A 17,155-nucleotide genomic window follows, 5' to 3' on the forward strand; every position below is an offset into this window, starting at 1 on the left:
TTCATGGGGCTCTCCCCCTTTTTTATTTTATTCTACAATGTGTATATCTTTTTAAATGATTAGCAATAAAATTACAATTTTATACTGACGAGGCTCTGATGCAAGAAACAAGGGAAAAAGGGGCTAACGGATCAAGAAAATACAAGAACTGTCAAGTTCGGTGGCTGAAGTCTGATGATATGGGGTTGTTTCACAGCCAAAGGCATTGGATACTTGACCAGGATCGATGGAGGGCTCAATGCTGAGCAATATGTGAGTTACCTACAAGACGAGTTCATAGAATCATAGAATCATAGAATGGTAGAGTTGGAAGGGACCTCCTGGGTCATCTGGTCCAACCCCCTGCTCAAAGCAGGATTCACTAAATCATCTCAGACAGATGTCTGTCCAGCCTCTGTTTGAAGACGTCCATTGAAGGGGAACTCACCACCTCTCGTGGCAGCCTGTTCCACTCATTAATCACCCTAACTGTCAAAAAGTTTTTTCTAATATCTAATCTGTGTCTCCTCCCATTTAGTTTCATCCCGTTGCTTCTAGTCTTTCCCTGTGCAAATGAGAATAAAGATGATCCTTCTACAATGTGACAGCCCTTGACATATTTGTAGACAGCTATTAAGTCTCCTCTCAGTCTTCTTTTTTGCAAGCTAAACATTCCCAAATCCTGCAACCGTTCCTCATAGGACATGGTTTGCAGACCAGTCACCATTCTGGTCGCTCTTCTCTGAACTTGTTCCAGTTTGTCTATGTCTTTTTTAAAATGTGGTGCCCAAAACTGTACACAGTATTCCAGATGAGGTCTGACCAAAGAGGAGTAAAGACCGATAATGACTTCACGTGATCTAGACTGTATGCTTCTGTTAATACATCCCAGAATTGTATTTGCCTTTTTTGCTGCTGCATCACACTGTTGACTCATGTTCAGTCTATGATCTATTAGTATACCTAAGTCTTTTTCACATGTACTGTTGCTTAGCTCTATTCCTCCCATTCTGTATATGCTTTTTTCATTTTTATTGCCCAGATGTAGTACTTTGCATTTTTCCCTGTTAAAAACCATTCTGTTGGTTGCTGCCCACTGCTCCAGTTTATTTAGGTCTTTTTGAATCCTCTCTCTCTCTTCTCTAGTATTAGCTATCCCTCCTAGCTTTGTGTCATCAGCAAATTTAATCAGTTTACCCTCAATTCCTTCATCTAAATCATTGATGAAGATGTTGAACAATACAGGTCCCAGGACAGAGCCCTGTGGTATCCCACTTGAGACATTCATCCAGCTGGATGTGAAGCCATTTACAACCACCCTTTGAGTCCGATCACTAAGCCAGTTATGAATCCACCTAACAGTTGCCTGGTCCATTGCATACTTGGTCATTTTTTCAATAAGGATGGTGTGAGATACTTTGTCAAATGCTTTGCTGAAGTCAAGATATACTATATCTACAGCATTTCCCTGATCCACCCAGTCAGTGATTCTGTCATAGAAGGAAATTAAGTTAGTCTGACATGACTTGTTAGTTACAAACCCATGCTGACTCTGGTTAATCACTTCATTCTTATCCAGGTACTTACATACATGATGTTTAATAATTTGTTCAAAGATCTTTCCTGGTATAGAAGTCAGACTCACCGGCCTATAGTTCCCTGGGTCCACCTTCTTCCCCTTTTTGAAGATAGGAACAACATTTGCTCTTCTCCAGTCTTCTGGGACTTCTCCTGTTCTCCAAGAATTTTCAAAGATTATGGAGAGTGGTTCTAAAATTTCTTCTACGATCTCCTTCAGTACTCTGGGGTGTAATTCATCTGGACCTGGAGACTTGAACTCATTTATGTTAGCTAAATATTCCCTCACAATCTTTCTGTTTACAGATAACTTGGATTCTTCTATTCCTTTAAAAGGACAGTGAAAATCAGTTGATGTTACATTTTCTTTCTGAGAGAAAACAGATGCAAAATAGGAATTAAAAAGTTCGGCCTTCTCAACATCCTCTCTTACCATTTCTCCATTTTCATCCTGTAAAAATCCTATAGCATCTTTGACTTTTCTTTTACTTTTGACATACCCCCAAAATCCTTTTGTTACTTCGTACAATCGAGTACAATGGATATGAAAAGGATGACATAGCGTTCCAGCAGGACAACAACACAAAGCATACATCGAGTGTTATGCACACGCCCGGACTGACTGGTGTGTGCGGGTGTTGTGGTTCCACTGGACCATGGACCGGAGAGTGCCTGGAGGGGCGTGACTAAGTATCTGGCCGATCCGACCAAGGTGGCACGACGGCATACGACGCCAGTGCACCAGGGAGAAACCGGGCAGAGGGACCAGGTGCTACTCCAGGTCAAACTCCGGACACGGGGGTTGACCCACACTGGGATTACTGGAACAGGCAGGTTAGGCTGGCACAGACTGGTGGATGTAAGCAAACACAGCAGGTATCCAGATGGGTGGATACAGGCGAGTATGCAGGCAGGGAGGTACTGGCCGAAAGGATGGGCTGGAGCACAGAGAGGTTAAGACCCAGTACAGACTGGGTCACAGAACCGCAGATGCGGTAGACAACCACAGCAGAGAGGGAACGCCCGAAGCGGTGGGCAAGAACAGAGCAGGACGGGGCTGCAGGAGCAGCGAGCACAAGCAGGGCAGGACAGGACTGCCGGAGCAGCGGGCAGAAGCAGGGCAGGGCGGAAACCGCAGAAGCAGTAAGCAAGATAAGAGCAGAGCAGAAACCGCAGGAGCGGCAAGCAAGGCAAGAGCAGAGTGAAAACCGCAAGAGCGGCAAGCTAAGCAGGAGCAGAGCGGACACCGCAGAGCGGAAAACAAGGCAGGAGCAGAGCAGAAACCGCAAGAGCGGCAAGCTAAGCAGGAGCAGAGCGGACACCGCAGAGCGGTAATCAAGGCAGGAGCAGAGCAGAAACCGCAAGAGCGGCAAGCTAAGCAGGAGCAGAGCGGACACCGCAGAGCGGTAAACAAGGCAGGAGCAGAGCAGAAACCGCAAGAGCGGCAAGCTAAGCAGGAGCAGAGCGGACACCGCAGAGCGGTAAACAAGGCAGGAGCAGAGCAGAAACCGCAAGAGCGGCAAGCTAAGCAGGAGCAGAGCGGACACCGCAGAGCGGTAAACAAGGCAGGAGCAGAGCAGAAACCGCAAGAGCGGCAAGCTAAGCAGGAGCAGAGCGGACACCGCAGAGCGGTAAACAAGGCAGGAGCAGAGCAGAAACCGCAAGAGCGGCAAGCTAAGCAGGAGCAGAGCGGACACCGCAGAGCGGTAAACAAGGCAAGGGGATAGGACTCTGTTCAAAAAGAACAGACGGAGAAGGAAAGGCAGAACCAGAAGCACGCACAGTACTTACATAGAAGTAGCGAGCGTACACTAAATTCACAACAGAGGTACAGAGACGACGAGAAGGAATTTAGGAGCGGGTTCAGACTCTGCAGAAAGACGCAGAAAACAGACATAGAGGGAAAAGGGAGACAAGGTTAAAGTAGAAACGAGGCACAGACAACAGGGAACAGAGGAACGGGAACAGAGACAGCAAGGCAGGAGCACAAACAGGACTCTGTTCAGACGGGAACAGATACCGCAAGGCAGGAACACAAACAGGACTCTGTTCAGACGGGAACAGATACCGCAAGGCAGGAACACAAACAGGACTCTGTTCAGACGGGAACAGATACCGCAAGGCAGGGACACAAACAGGACTCTGTTCAGACGGGAACAGATACCGCAAGGCAGAGACACAAACAGGACTCTGTTCAGACGGGAACAGATACCGCAAGGCACAGACAGGCAGATCTAGGAATACGGCCCCTAGAAGGCGAAAGAACAGGCAAGAAGCGTGTTCACAAGAACAGACCACAGTTCAGACACAGAACTGGAAAACAGGCAGGAAAACAGGATAGGACCTGGCATGTCAGAGACAAAAAGCCAACTGACAAGAAACAATGCTCAGGCGCCATCTTGAGGAAGAAGGTGGTATAAATACCCAAAGATGGACAGCAATAGGCTGAAGGTGCAACAGGGGCGTGTCCGCAGCAGGTACAAGAAACAGGAAGTTCAGCGGGCGTCGCCCTATGCAGCCAAAGTGGAGCAGAGCAGAGCACAAGGAAAGAAGCCAGACCAGGAAGCTGGGCGGGAGATGAAGTTTGCGATCTTGCATTATGAGAGATGGAACACCATGCAAGAATGCCGCCAGGTATGCTACAGTACCCCCCCCTTACGCCCCCTCTTCTTCAGGCCTGCAAGGATCTTCCGCAGGGAATTTGGGGGCCAATCCCTCTCTTCAAGGAGATTACTTCTATTGTCCACAGGAGGAGACAAAACTGGTCTCATAATCTGGATGGCTAGGATGCGACTTCCCATCCAGCCATCTTCAGCAACAGATGAAACGGGTGAAGTACCAGAAACAGCACACAAAAAAGTCTCTCTACATTTATTTTTAGGCAGCACCCCAAAAAGTTCAGGAGACAACTGGAGGTCCTCTGCCGGGTTGGAGGGGTGCAGAGACTCGGGGGTAGCCTCTGCTTCGGGGTACATCTTGTCAAGCTCACAGGATGAAATGGGCAAAGTATCAGGTACAAGGTGTAGAGAAGACACTGCCTCTTTGTTATGTGGTGGTACCCCGGAGGATTCAGGAAACAACTGGGGGTCCTCCGCCAGGTTGGAGGGATACCGAGACTCGAGGGTAACCTCTGCTTCGGAGTACACAAGGTCAGACTCACTGGAAGAAGCGGGCGAGGTATCAGGTACCGAGTAAAGGAGGGTCTCTGTCCATTCGCTATCAGGTAGCACCCCGGAGGGTTCAGGAGACGACTGGAGGTCCTCCGCCTGGTCGGAGGGGTGTAGAGACTCGGGGGTAACCTCTGCTTCGGAGTACACTAGGTCGGACTCACTGGAAGAAGCGGGCGAGGTATCAGGTACCGAGTAAAGGAGAGTCTCAGTCCATTCGCTATCAGGTAGCACCCCGAAGGGTTCAGGAGACGACTGGAGGTCCTCCGCCTGGTCGGAGGGGTGTAGAGACTCGGGGGTAACCTCTGCTTCGGAGTACACTAGGTCGGACTCACTGGAAGAAGCGGGCGAGGTATCAGGTACAGAGAATAGGAGAGTCTCTGTCCTTTCGCTACCAGGTAGCACCCCGAAGGGTTCTGGAGACAACTGGAGGTCCTCCGCCTGGTCAGAGGGGTGTAGAGACTCGGGAGTAACTACCACTTTGAGGCACCCATTGTCAGGCCCACAGGACTGAGCGGACGAAGTATCGGGTACCGGGTGTAGGGAAGTCTCTCTCCAATTGTCATCGAGTGGTATCCCGGAGGATTCAGGAGGCAACAAGGGGTCCTCCGCCAGGTAGTTGAGGTGTACAGACTCGGAGGTAAACACAGCTTCGGAGCATCCTTGGACATGCACACTGGTTAAAGTGGGTGTAGAATCTGATGCCAGGTGCAGGAAGCTCTCCTGTGTGGACTCTGGATGGGTAGCAGTCTCTTCTGGCTGGAGAACTGGTGCACCACCCACGCACATCACCCGCTGGGGCTTCTCCGGGATACAGGAAGATGAAGCTTCAGTAGGGACTTCAAGGTTGGGGTCAGGAGGTCTCAGAGAGGACAGACCCTGGCGTGACGGCTTGCCTCTGCGTCTAGCACGTCTGGACTGCCTCTTGAGGTTGGGAGCAGTATTCCGGAGAGTGTAGTCATCCTGAGTGGATTCAGGGCAAGCAACAGTCTTTTCGGGCAGGAGAACTTGTGCGCTACCTATGCACATTACCCGTCGGGGCTGCTCCGGGATACAGGGAAGTGAAGCTTCAGCAGGGGCTTCAGGGTTAGGATCATCGAAAGCCAAAAGGAAGGCCACCAGGAAGGCCTGTAGGTCAAGAACGATAGGATCCTGTGCTTCCCATAGGGGGTTGATCCATTCCAAGGCATCACCCGCTAGGTTGGACATTATAAATCCCACCTTAACCCGATCAGAAGAATAAGCATTAGCATAGAACCGGAACTGCAGCAAGCATTGCCACACAAACGCACGGCATTGTTTTGGATCCCCGTAGTACCGTGGTGGATCCGCGGGAGCAGGTGCAGCTTCAGCAGGGACTCCAGTGTTGGGGTCATCGAAGACCATTAGGAAGGCCACCAGGAAGGCCTGCAGGTCAAGGACGATAGGATCCCAAGCTTCCCATAGGGGGGTGACCCACTTCAAGGCATCCCCCGCTAGGTAGTCAATTATAAATGCCACTTTAGACCAATCAGAAGGAAAAGAAAGAGGGTAGAACTTGAAGTGCAGCATGCATTGCTCCACAAATGCATGACTTTGTTTTGGATCCCCATAGTACTGGGGCGGATCCGCAGGAACGGGTGCAGAAAGCTCCATCTGGACGGGTGCGAAATAGCCTGGAACTCAGCTAGAGAAAAAAAAAAAAAAATTTATTTATTTTTAATGCACGTATTAGCTGGAAAACGTCTCAGAGAGCGAAGGCCGTGGGGCTCAACGGGAACCATGGCCTGAGCATGCTGTTATGCACACGCCCGGACTGACTGGTGTGTGCGGGTGTTGTGGTTCCACTGGACCATGGATCGGAGAGTGCCTGGAGGGGCGTGACTAAGTATCTGGCCGATCCGACCAAGGTGGCACGACGGCATACGACGCCAGTGCACCAGGGAGAAACCGGGCAGAGGGACCAGGTGCTACTCCAGGTCAAACTCCGGACACGGGGGTTGACCCACACTGGGATTACTGGAACAGGCAGGTTAGGCTGGCACAGACTGGTGGATGTAAGCAAACACGGCAGGTATGCAGATGGGTGGATACAGGCGAGTATGCAGGCAGGGAGGTACTGGCCGAAAGGACGGGCTGGAGCACAGAGAGGTTAAGACCCAGTACAGACTGGGTCACAGAACCGCAGATGCGGTAGACAACCACAGCAGAGAGGGAACGCCCGAAGCGGTGGGCAAGAACAGAGCAGGACGGGGCTGCAGGAGCAGCGAGCACAAGCAGGGCAGGACAGGACTGCCGGAGCAGCGGGCAGAAGCAGGGCAGGGCGGAAACCGCAGAAGCAGTAAGCAAGATAAGAGCAGAGCAGAAACCGCAGGAGCGGCAAGCAAGGCAAGAGCAGAGTGAAAACCGCAAGAGCGGCAAGCTAAGCAGGAGCAGAGCGGACACCGCAGAGCGGAAAACAAGGCAGGAGCAGAGCAGAAACCGCAAGAGCGGCAAGCTAAGCAGGAGCAGAGCGGACACCGCAGAGCGGTAAACAAGGCAGGAGCAGAGCAGAAACCGCAAGAGCGGCAAGCTAAGCAGGAGCAGAGCGGACACCGCAGAGCGGTAAACAAGGCAGGAGTAGAGCAGAAACCGCAAGAGCGGCAAGCTAAGCAGGAGCAGAGCGGACACCGCAGAGCGGAAAACAAGGCAGGAGCAGAGCAGAAACCGCAAGAGCGGCAAGCTAAGCAGGAGCAGAGCGGACACCGCAGAGTGGTAAACAAGGCAGGAGCAGAGCAGAAACCGCAAGAGCGGCAAGCTAAGCAGGAGCAGAGTGGACACCGCAGAGCGGTAAACAAGGCAGGAGCAGAGCAGAAACCGCAAGAGCGGCAAGCTAAGCAGGAGCAGAGCGGACACCGCAGAGCGGTAAACAAGGCAGGAGCAGAGCAGAAACCGCAAGAGCGGCAAGCTAAGCAGGAGCAGAGCGGACACCGCAGAGCGGTAAACAAGGCAGGAGCAGAGCAGAAACCGCAAGAGCGGCAAGCTAAGCAGGAGCAGAGCGGACACCGCAGAGTGGTAAACAAGGCAGGAGCAGAGCAGAAACCGCAAGAGCGGCAAGCTAAGCAGGAGCAGAGCAGACACCGCAGAGCGGTAAACAAGGCAAGGGGATAGGACTCTGTTCACAAACAACAGACGGAGAAGGAAAGGCAGAACCAGAAGCACGCACAGTACTTACATAGAAGCAGCGAGCGTACACTAAATTCACAACAGAGGTACAGAGACGACGAGAAGGAATTTAGGAGCGGGTTCAGACTCTGCAGAAAGACGCAGAAAACAGACATAGAGGGAAAAGGGAGACAAGGTTAAAGTAGAAACGAGGCACAGACAACAGGGAACAGAGGAACGGGAACAGAGACAGCAAGGCAGGAACACAAACAGGACTCTGTTCAGACGGGAACAGATACCGCAAGGCAGGAACACAAACAGGACTCTGTTCAGACGGGAACAGATACCGCAAGGCAGGAACACAAACAGGACTCTGTTCAGACGGGAACAGATACCGCAAGGCAGGGACACAAACAGGACTCTGTTCAGACGGGAACAGATACCGCAAGGCAGAGACACAAACAGGACTCTGTTCAGACGGGAACAGATACCGCAAGGCACAGACAGGCAGATCTAGGAATACGGCCCCTAGAAGGCGAAAGAACAGGCAAGAAGCGTGTTCACAAGAACAGACCACAGTTCAGACACAGAACTGGAAAACAGGCAGGAAAACAGGATAGGACCTGGCATGTCAGAGACAAAAAGCCAACTGACAAGAAACAATGCTCAGGCGCCATCTTGAGGAAGAAGGTGGTATAAATACCCAAAGATGGACAGCAATAGGCTGAAGGTGCAACAGGGGCGTGTCCGCAGCAGGTACAAGAAACAGGAAGTTCAGCGGGCGTCGCCCTATGCAGCCAAAGTGGAGCAGAGCAGAGCATAAGGAAAGAAGCCAGACCAGGAAGCTGGGCGGGAGATGAAGTTTGCGATCTTGCATTATGAGAGATGGAACACCATGCAAGAACGCCGCCAGGTATGCTACATCGAGATTGGCGAAGAAATGGTTCAATGACAATGAAGTAGAGATGTTAGATTGGCCCCCAGTCCCCAGACCTCAACCCAATCAAACAATTGTGGGTAGAGCTGAAGAAAAAGCTGTAGACGTGCCCAAGTGAGTCGACCAGTATGCATCAACTTTGGGAACGTGTAGAAGAGACCTGGGATCAGATTTCCGTTGAGACATACTTGAATCCGATCAAAAGCATGCCTAGAAGGATTCAGGCAGTATTGAAAGCCAAAGGTGGATTTACAAATTACTAGCAAAATAATAAAAATTCTAATTTAGATTTTTAGGAGCAAAACAGTAACAATGCAGTGACATGACAAAAATCTGCATAACTAATCATATACTTTTTGTCCTTCAAACTTGCATCTACAAACGCCCAGCGGTGGTGTGGCCTTGTGTTTTCTTATTATTCGGAATGGAAAGTGTGAGCTGGTGGTTTTTCTTCACCTTTTATTTAGAGACCAAACTAAAATCATTAGAAAGATGGGTTCATATCACTGCCAGATAATGGACAGGATGTTATGTATGGTTCTATGTATGGAGAAAAAATTAACTTGTCTAGGTAAAATCTGGAGTCTGTGCAAATACAAACCAGTTGCAGACATAAGTATTGAAAATGGAAAGACTAAGGCTATGTTTACACCTTGCGCTTTTGTGGCGTTTTTTTGCTTTGTTTTTTTATGCAAATTAAAAGGTTTTTTTTACAGTACCAGCAAAAGCTTTGAGATTTCAGAAATCTCATGCACACTCTTGATTATTTTTCCTGACGGTACTGGAAAACTGCTGCTTATTAAATCTGCAGTCTGTCAACACTTTCAGCTTTTTTGCAGCGTTTTTTCACCATAGAAAGCAATGAGAAAGTGCGAAAATGCTGGAAAAAATGCACCCCTTCATTTTTGCTGCGTTTTTATTTTGCATTTTTGCTGAATAAAACTAACTTTATTAAACATGTACTGTAGACAAATGACACATGTAATCTGCCCCAAAACACGCAGCAAAAACAGAAAAACCTGCAAAAATGCACCAAAACCTTCTTTTTGTAAGCAGCTTCTTTACTGCCAAGAGAGCAGGTTTTGCCTGCAGAGAAAAAACACAGCAAAAACGCAACGTGTGAACATAGCCTTAGTCAGGAATTGCCAATTGAAGTATAAGCAGAATAGGTGTGCAACTCTTCCTACCTAAAAAGACATGTGGCAAGGTAAAGGATGAGGATGTGTATAAATCTTTCCTTGTTCCTCTCACATGTGTTCAGTTGCACCAGAGCAGAGGCAAAGACTCAGTTTGTTATTTTTAAGGAAGACAAGTTTTTGATGCTGTGTATTTTCAGTGTGCAAAAATCACAGCATCTTTACAGTTCCAGAAAAGTGGATGTGATTTATAGAAATATCATGCCCACTGTGCTTTCTTTTCTCAGCATAAACTGACCTGAGGTATGTGTTTGAAATCTGAAACATGTCAAATTTAAGGATGCACGAACGTGCTCAGTGATACTCGGATATCACTCGAGTATCTCGGTGCTCGGATATGCTCGACACTTTGCGAGTGTTATAGCAGAAGATGGAGTCCCTCAAGTTTAAAGGCCCCATCTATGCTATATAAGTCTGACAGTTACTTTAGGTGAAAATAACAGCAAGCTGAAATGTTCCTTCTTGTATCAATAGCGTGTCCTTGCTAAGAAGATAACGTGCCTCCCTGGCCAGATGTTTCTTTTTGTAGCAATAATGTGTTCTTGCAAGAAGATAACATGGCCTTGCTAACCAGATACGTCTAATTAAATATTTTAAAGCATACAGAAACTAGTTTTTTTCGCTTGTTCAGCTAAACTGTATAATCGAACCATATATGGTAAATCCGTTTCCTGCCTTCAGGGTGTATATTAGCCCTGTGTTTTGTAATAAAGTTTAGAGCATGTTTAGACACAAACATCCTGTCCTGTATCCTCATTCTCTCCGATATCGTAATCCAAAGGATAGAAGACCAAGAATGCAGTGACGACAGCTGGCGCCTCGAACAGGGACCTTGAGTTAATCTACCCAGGGGTGCTCGACCGGTCCAAGACGTGGGACGAGTGAAGCTCTCTGTTGGTGATATATACAGCGCTGAGGTAAGAATAACTGTTATATTCTACCTAATTATATCACTGCATAGAAGAGACTCCCTCACCCCCGAGCGGTCGGCTCCCCGGGTAATTCACAGATTGTTGTCTGGCTCAGGTCCCTTTGAACCAGTAGAATCCCTGAGACAAATTGACAGTCCTGCCTTCTATCCTTTGGAGAATTTAAGAATGAAAGTATGGATCCAATGATTGTGTTGTGGATGTGTCCCGGGATTGATGTTTTTGGTCTGTTTTTCTGGCTGGCATATAAGTCCTAGAGAGGCTAGTAGTGGAATGGTTCAGAAACCTTTGTGGCCCATTGTCTAAGTGACCATTGTCTAAGTGACTGAGGAGTCTCTTCTAGGTGAGGAGAACCGAAAAAATGGGGAACCAAAATGCCAAGGAAGGCATTATAGCCAAAGACTTAGTGGTACGCAGAGAAGGGAAACAGGCACTGATTGGAATTGACAAAATATTGTGTAAAGCGGGAATGAATGAGAATGGAGAGATGAATGGAGAGAAATGGAAATCCTTCTTTAACTCCTATAATGGATGGCTGAAAGATAAGGGTCTGTTAGGGACAGTAGATGTATGGATGAATGCATGCGCTTATTTTGAAGGAAAGATTGAAAAATTAGGAGATGGACGTTACAGACTGATAAAAACCGGAAAGACAGATTTTCCTCCCTGTCCGCTCCCGACGTCACCCCCACCCCAGTACCAGAATTCCCAGGAACCTAAATGTTGGGTTTGCCCCAGATGTGGACAGCAGAACCCCTTGACAGTAGACATCTGTGTGGCATGTGGAGGACCGAGACCCCACCCAGCTAGACTATTCCCAATGAGGACGGTAGTTGTGCCAGGAGCACTGGGAGCAGCAGCAGCAGCAGGGGGGGATGCAGTGGTTCCAGGTCAGGAAGCTCGTACAATGTTAATGTATAGACCATGGAGTCCCTCAGAGCAGTTGGCGATCTCCCAGCTGCCAGATCCGTCCCAGTCCCCTATGGGTTTTGCCAGAATGATCACCACCATACAGGATACGTACCATGCCACTAGAATAGATCTGCAGGGGGTAATTAAGGGAAAATTGGCAGATGAAGCCCGCTATGATAGGTTGATAGATGAGACAAAAAAACAGTATGCCAATAGGACCGGATCCGTAGATGCAGAATCTAATGATGCAGCAGCTGGAGTCCTATTCGCAGCAGCATTGGTAAAAGCATGTCAAGACAGGCAAGCAGAAAAGCAAGTTACACTAGAAGATAGAGTGCAGGGGAAGGAGGAAGATCCTAAGGATTATTTCTATGCACTAAAGAAAACCTGGTCAGAAATGGGGTTCAACCCCAGGAATAAGACTAGTGAGAGGGTATTAGCAAGTGCTTTCATGAATGGACTAAAGAAAGAGATTGCAGAGAAGGTAAAAGCAAGTAGACCGGACTGGAGATCAGTGAAGGCAGAAGATTTAGCTAGAATAGCTCAGGTGGCACAGCATGACATAGCGCAGGCAAAAAGAGCTGCCAGAGTACACATAGTAGAGACTACCCCTAGAAACAACAGAGACAAAGGACGGACTGCAGGAGGGGGACAGAAACTGTGTTACGGATGTAAAAAGCCAGGACATTTTAGAAAGGACTGTAGGACCAACCCGTATCCAAATTCTCAGAGTACGGGTCCTCCAGCCGACCAAACAACGCCCCCATAGGATGAGGGTAGATTGCACATGAACCCCCTCATCTCCTTACCCCCAACTTCCAGTTGTATAGTGCAGGTGAACCTACCAGGGGGACATGAAATCGATTTCCAAGTAGATACGGGGGACGACAATTCAGTAATTACGCAAGGTGATTGGCCATATACTGACACTGATTTTTCACATCATGTCATTGCCACCCCCTTCAATTCCCCGTCTGTCCTGCTTCCTGTCACTAACAGAATTCCCCTGCAAATTCAAGGAGCTACTGTACATAGCCAGCTCATGGTATCGCCCCGAGGCCAATGTAACCTCTTGGGAAATGATGTGTTGTCCCAATTACAAGCACATATTGAATATCATCCCAATGGCACTGTCACCATGACCCCAGGTTTAAAACCAAGTACCCTTTGCAAAATTATGTCACTAGATCTTGCCAGCATAGAAGAGACAAATGAGTTTCCCCCGATATTGGAGCATGTTGTGCCAAATGATTTTTGGGCCTCAGACAAAGCAGATGTTGGTAGGTTAAGAGTTCAACCAGTAATGGTAAAATTAAAACCAGGAGCAATCTTGCCTCAACAGAAGCAGTATCCCCTTAGCTTGGCTCAGGAGAATGCCATAGCCCAGCAAGTCCAAAAATTACAACACAGGGGAGTCCTAGTCAAAACCCAGTCCCCTTGCAACACTCCCCTGTTCCCAGTAAAGAAAAAGAGCGTGCCAGGACAACCAGCCGCATATAGAATGGTCCATGACCTTCGGTTGGTTAACAAAGCCACAGAACTTCTAACACCAGTTGTGCCCAACCCGCATACTCTTCTGTCACAGATACCTTCTAACTCTCTTTGCTTTTCAGTGGTCAATTTGGCAAATGCATTTTTCAGTGTACCATTACATCCTGACTGCCAGTACCTGTTTGCTTTCACATTCCAGGGCAGTCAATATACATGGACAGTGTTGCCACAGGGTGCCCAGAATTCACCCACAATGTACACTGCAAGTCTGCAGGAAATACTGGAGGGATGGTCTGAACCACATATCGTTGTTCTGCAATATGTTGATGACCTGCTCATTTGTGCCCCCTCCAGGAAACAATGTCATAGTGCAACTATATCGCTTATGTTGTTTCTCTATCACGCTGGCTGCAAGGCATCGAAAGATAAGCTTCAGTTTTGTAAATCTTCAGTCACCTTTTTGGGACATTGCATTACACCAGGAGCCCGTCATTTGACAAATGCACGAAAACAAGCAGTACAAGCATTCACCGTCCCCATTAATGTTGCAGCCCTCAGAACTTTTCTTCGACTTGTTTCCTATTGCAGACAGTGGATTCATGCCGTCTCTGTTTTAATGCAGCCCCTCTATGACTGTCTTACTCCAACACCTTTTGTACTAACACCAGAGGCAATAGACTGTTTTTATTCTCTCAAAAACCGTATTTTGGCCGCTCCAGCTTACCCCTAATTATGAGCTCCCATTTATTCTGTACCTTCATGAACAAGCTGGACATGCAGCAGGAGTTTTAACTCAAACACACGGTGATAATCAGAGACCTGTTGCCTACTTTAGTGGCAGATTGGATGCGGTAGCCAGAGGTGCACCATCCTGCGTACGTGCTCTGCATGCTGTTGGACTATTACTCCATAAATCCGCAGACATTGTTCTTGACCACCCGCTCACCGTTCTAACACCTCATGATGTCTACACTATATTGAACCAAGTGCAACCCGCTCACCTCTCAGCAGCACGTCATCTCAGGTTACAATGTGCACTGTTAATGCCTCCCAATGTTTCTTTACAGAGGTGTACTACTCTGAACCCTCTCTCTTGTTACCTCTCTCGGATCTAAAGGAGGGGTCAGGTACTGTGCTTTTTAAGGAAGATCCAAGAGAGGATGTTCCTCATGACTGTGTACAAATGATGGCACAAGAAACGGCAGGTTTACCTACTGTATTTGAACATGAATTACAAAATGCAGATTTTGAATTTTTTGTAGATGGATCCCGTCATCAGGACGATTCAGGTACTTTCCATACTGGATATGCAGTTGTCTCCCTCAATGCAGTAATCAAGGCAGAACCAATGCTCCCACACCAATCGGCTCAAGAAGCTGAACTTAGGGCCCTAACCGAGGCCTGTAAACTAGCAGAAGGTAGTATTGTTAACATTTACACAGATTCTAGGTACGCATTCGGTATATCGCATGATTTTGGTCCAATATGGAAGTCAAGAGGTTTCCTGACGGCAGCAGGACACCCCATTAAGAATGCTGATGCGGTCCAGCAGTTAATTGATGCACTACAACTACCCAAAAAGGTAGCTGTCATAAAGGTAAGAGCACATACCAGACGCACCGACCAGGTAAGCAGAGGAAATGCGATGGCAGATTCAGCGACAAAAACAGCAGCCTGTAAGCCGCAACAAGGGTCAACAGTACGTCAGTTAAGTGCCCCTAAAAACCCCTTTGTGTCGGAGGACATCTTATCCCAAATGCAGGCTCAGGCTCAAAAGGAGGAGGTTGATAAGTGGTTAAAGGAAGGTGCATGCCTGAATGAAGCAAATGGGGTATGGGGGAAAGTGACACGACGATGCCTTCCAAGGGCACTGTACCCAGCAGCTGCCCAGATACTACATGGGCCGACACACCAATCCAAAACGGGTGTGATGAGTGTGATGCAGAAACATTGGGTGGCACCAGGATTCTCCACCTGTATAGAAAGCCTGATACAAGGGTGCATGATATGTGCTACACATAATCAGGGTAGAGTAGTTAAAACACCACCCAAACACACCCCCCGGCCCCTCTATCCATTCCAGAGACTGCAAATTGATTATATTCAGCTGCCAAAGTCAGGATCATGGGAATATGTGTTGGTCTGTATTGATTTGTTCTCAGGATGGCCAGAGGCTTTCCCGATTGCCAAAGCCACGGCTGCGGCAACCGCAAAGAAACTGCTTGCGGAGGTGGTCTGCAGGTATGGGGTACCAGAGGTAATTGAGAGTGACAGAGGTACACACTTCACAGGTGAAATAATGAATGAAGTCATGTCAGCTCTAGGAATTCAACAAACATTCCACACCCCATATCACCCACAAAGTAGTGGTAAAGTGGAAAGACTGAATGGGACATTGAAATTAAAAATTCAGAAAGCCATGGCTGAGACAGGAAAACCATGGCCGGACTGTTTACCGCTTGCTCTGTTTTCAGTAAGATACACGCCCAATAGAAAGACTAGACTCTCTCCATATGAGATATTGTTTGGCAACGTACCCAGCCTAGGGTGTTTCTATCCGCAAGCATTAGAAATGAACAACCATGTGCTAAGTTCCTACGTAAGAGCTTTACACAAAAAGATTAAGCAAGTACATGATAATGTCTTCAGTTCTCTTCCAGATCCAGATCAAGACTCTAGCAGCCATACGCTGCAACCTGGAGACTGGGTGGTTATAAAAAGACACGTGAGGAAAAGCCTAGATCCACGGTTTGACGGACCTTTCAAGTTCTGCTGACCACAAGTACAGCCGTTAAGCTAGAGGGAAAAGAGACCTGGATCCACGCATCCCATTGCAAAAAGATACTAGGAGAACCAGCGGACAAAGAATGATCACATTATTTATACTTACCTGCATTCTTACAACCACAGGTGCATGGACTAGGTTGAGCACCACAGATGGAGACGGCAATAGATTCATTAAACACCATCTTGCTCTAATCGATGGACTAAAGGAGCAAAACAAGACCATTGCTAATTGTTGGATATGTACACATGCCCCTGTGACATCCACTAGCATACCCTTTCTCGCTGTCCCAGTCTCATGGGAAGAGATAAACTTTTGGGTGAACTGTTCAGATACTTTGGCCAATAATTCCACACAGAGATTTTCCTTTCTAAATCCCGCAAATTGGTTTAAAGGTATCGGTGGGTGGTTGGCTGGTATAGTACAAGCTATTTTACAGGTTTTGCTAATATGTCTTGCGGTTTATTTGGTTTTTAAGCTTTTTCTAATGTGTATTCAGCGTTGTACTAAAAGAAAACATAGAGATTCGTATTGATAAATGAAGGAACAAAAGGATGGAATGTTATAGCAGAAGATGGAGTCCCTCAAGTTTAAAGGCCCCATCTATGCTATATAAGTCTGACAGTTACTTTAGGTGAAAATAACAGCAAGCTGAAATGTTCCTTCTTGTATCAATAGCGTGTCCTTGCTAAGAAGATAACGTGCCTCCCTGGCCAGATGTTTCTTCTTGTAGCAATAATGTGTTCTTGCAAGAAGATAACATGGCCTTGCTAGCCAGATACATCTAATTAAATATTTTAAAGCATGCAGAAACTAGCTTTTTTCGAATGTTCAGCTAAACTGTATAATCGAACAATATATGGTAAATCCGTTTCCTGCCTTCAGGGTGTATATTAGCCCTGTGTTTTGCAATAAAGTTTAGAGCATGTTTAGACACAAACATCCTGTCCTGTGTCCTCATTCTCTCCGATATCGTAATCCAAAGGATAGAAGACCAAGAATGCAGTGACGACACGAGCATTAGCTGTTGCTCGGATTTGAAGCTCGAATTCCCACCC

General features: G+C 47.6%; 1 long non-coding RNA gene across 1 annotated transcript in view; it reads left to right on the plus strand.

Annotated features, from left to right (window-relative positions):
* The window catches only part of LOC141271055 (uncharacterized), a 42,097-nt gene extending 25,230 nt beyond the window's left edge, over positions 1–16,867 (plus strand). The window contains exons 2-3 of the long non-coding RNA XR_012321813.1: positions 10,762–10,897; positions 15,973–16,867. This is a non-coding gene — a long non-coding RNA (uncharacterized lncRNA). The remainder of the gene's footprint in view (positions 1–10,761; positions 10,898–15,972) is intronic.
* The last annotated feature ends 288 nt before the right edge of the window (positions 16,868–17,155 follow it).

The sequence above is a fragment of the Phyllobates terribilis genome, unplaced genomic scaffold, assembly GCF_046119375.1.
Source record: "Phyllobates terribilis strain yellow unplaced genomic scaffold, ASM4611937v1 Scaffold_5__5_contigs__length_657084704, whole genome shotgun sequence".
In the NCBI taxonomy this organism is placed as follows: domain Eukaryota; kingdom Metazoa; phylum Chordata; class Amphibia; order Anura; family Dendrobatidae; genus Phyllobates; species Phyllobates terribilis.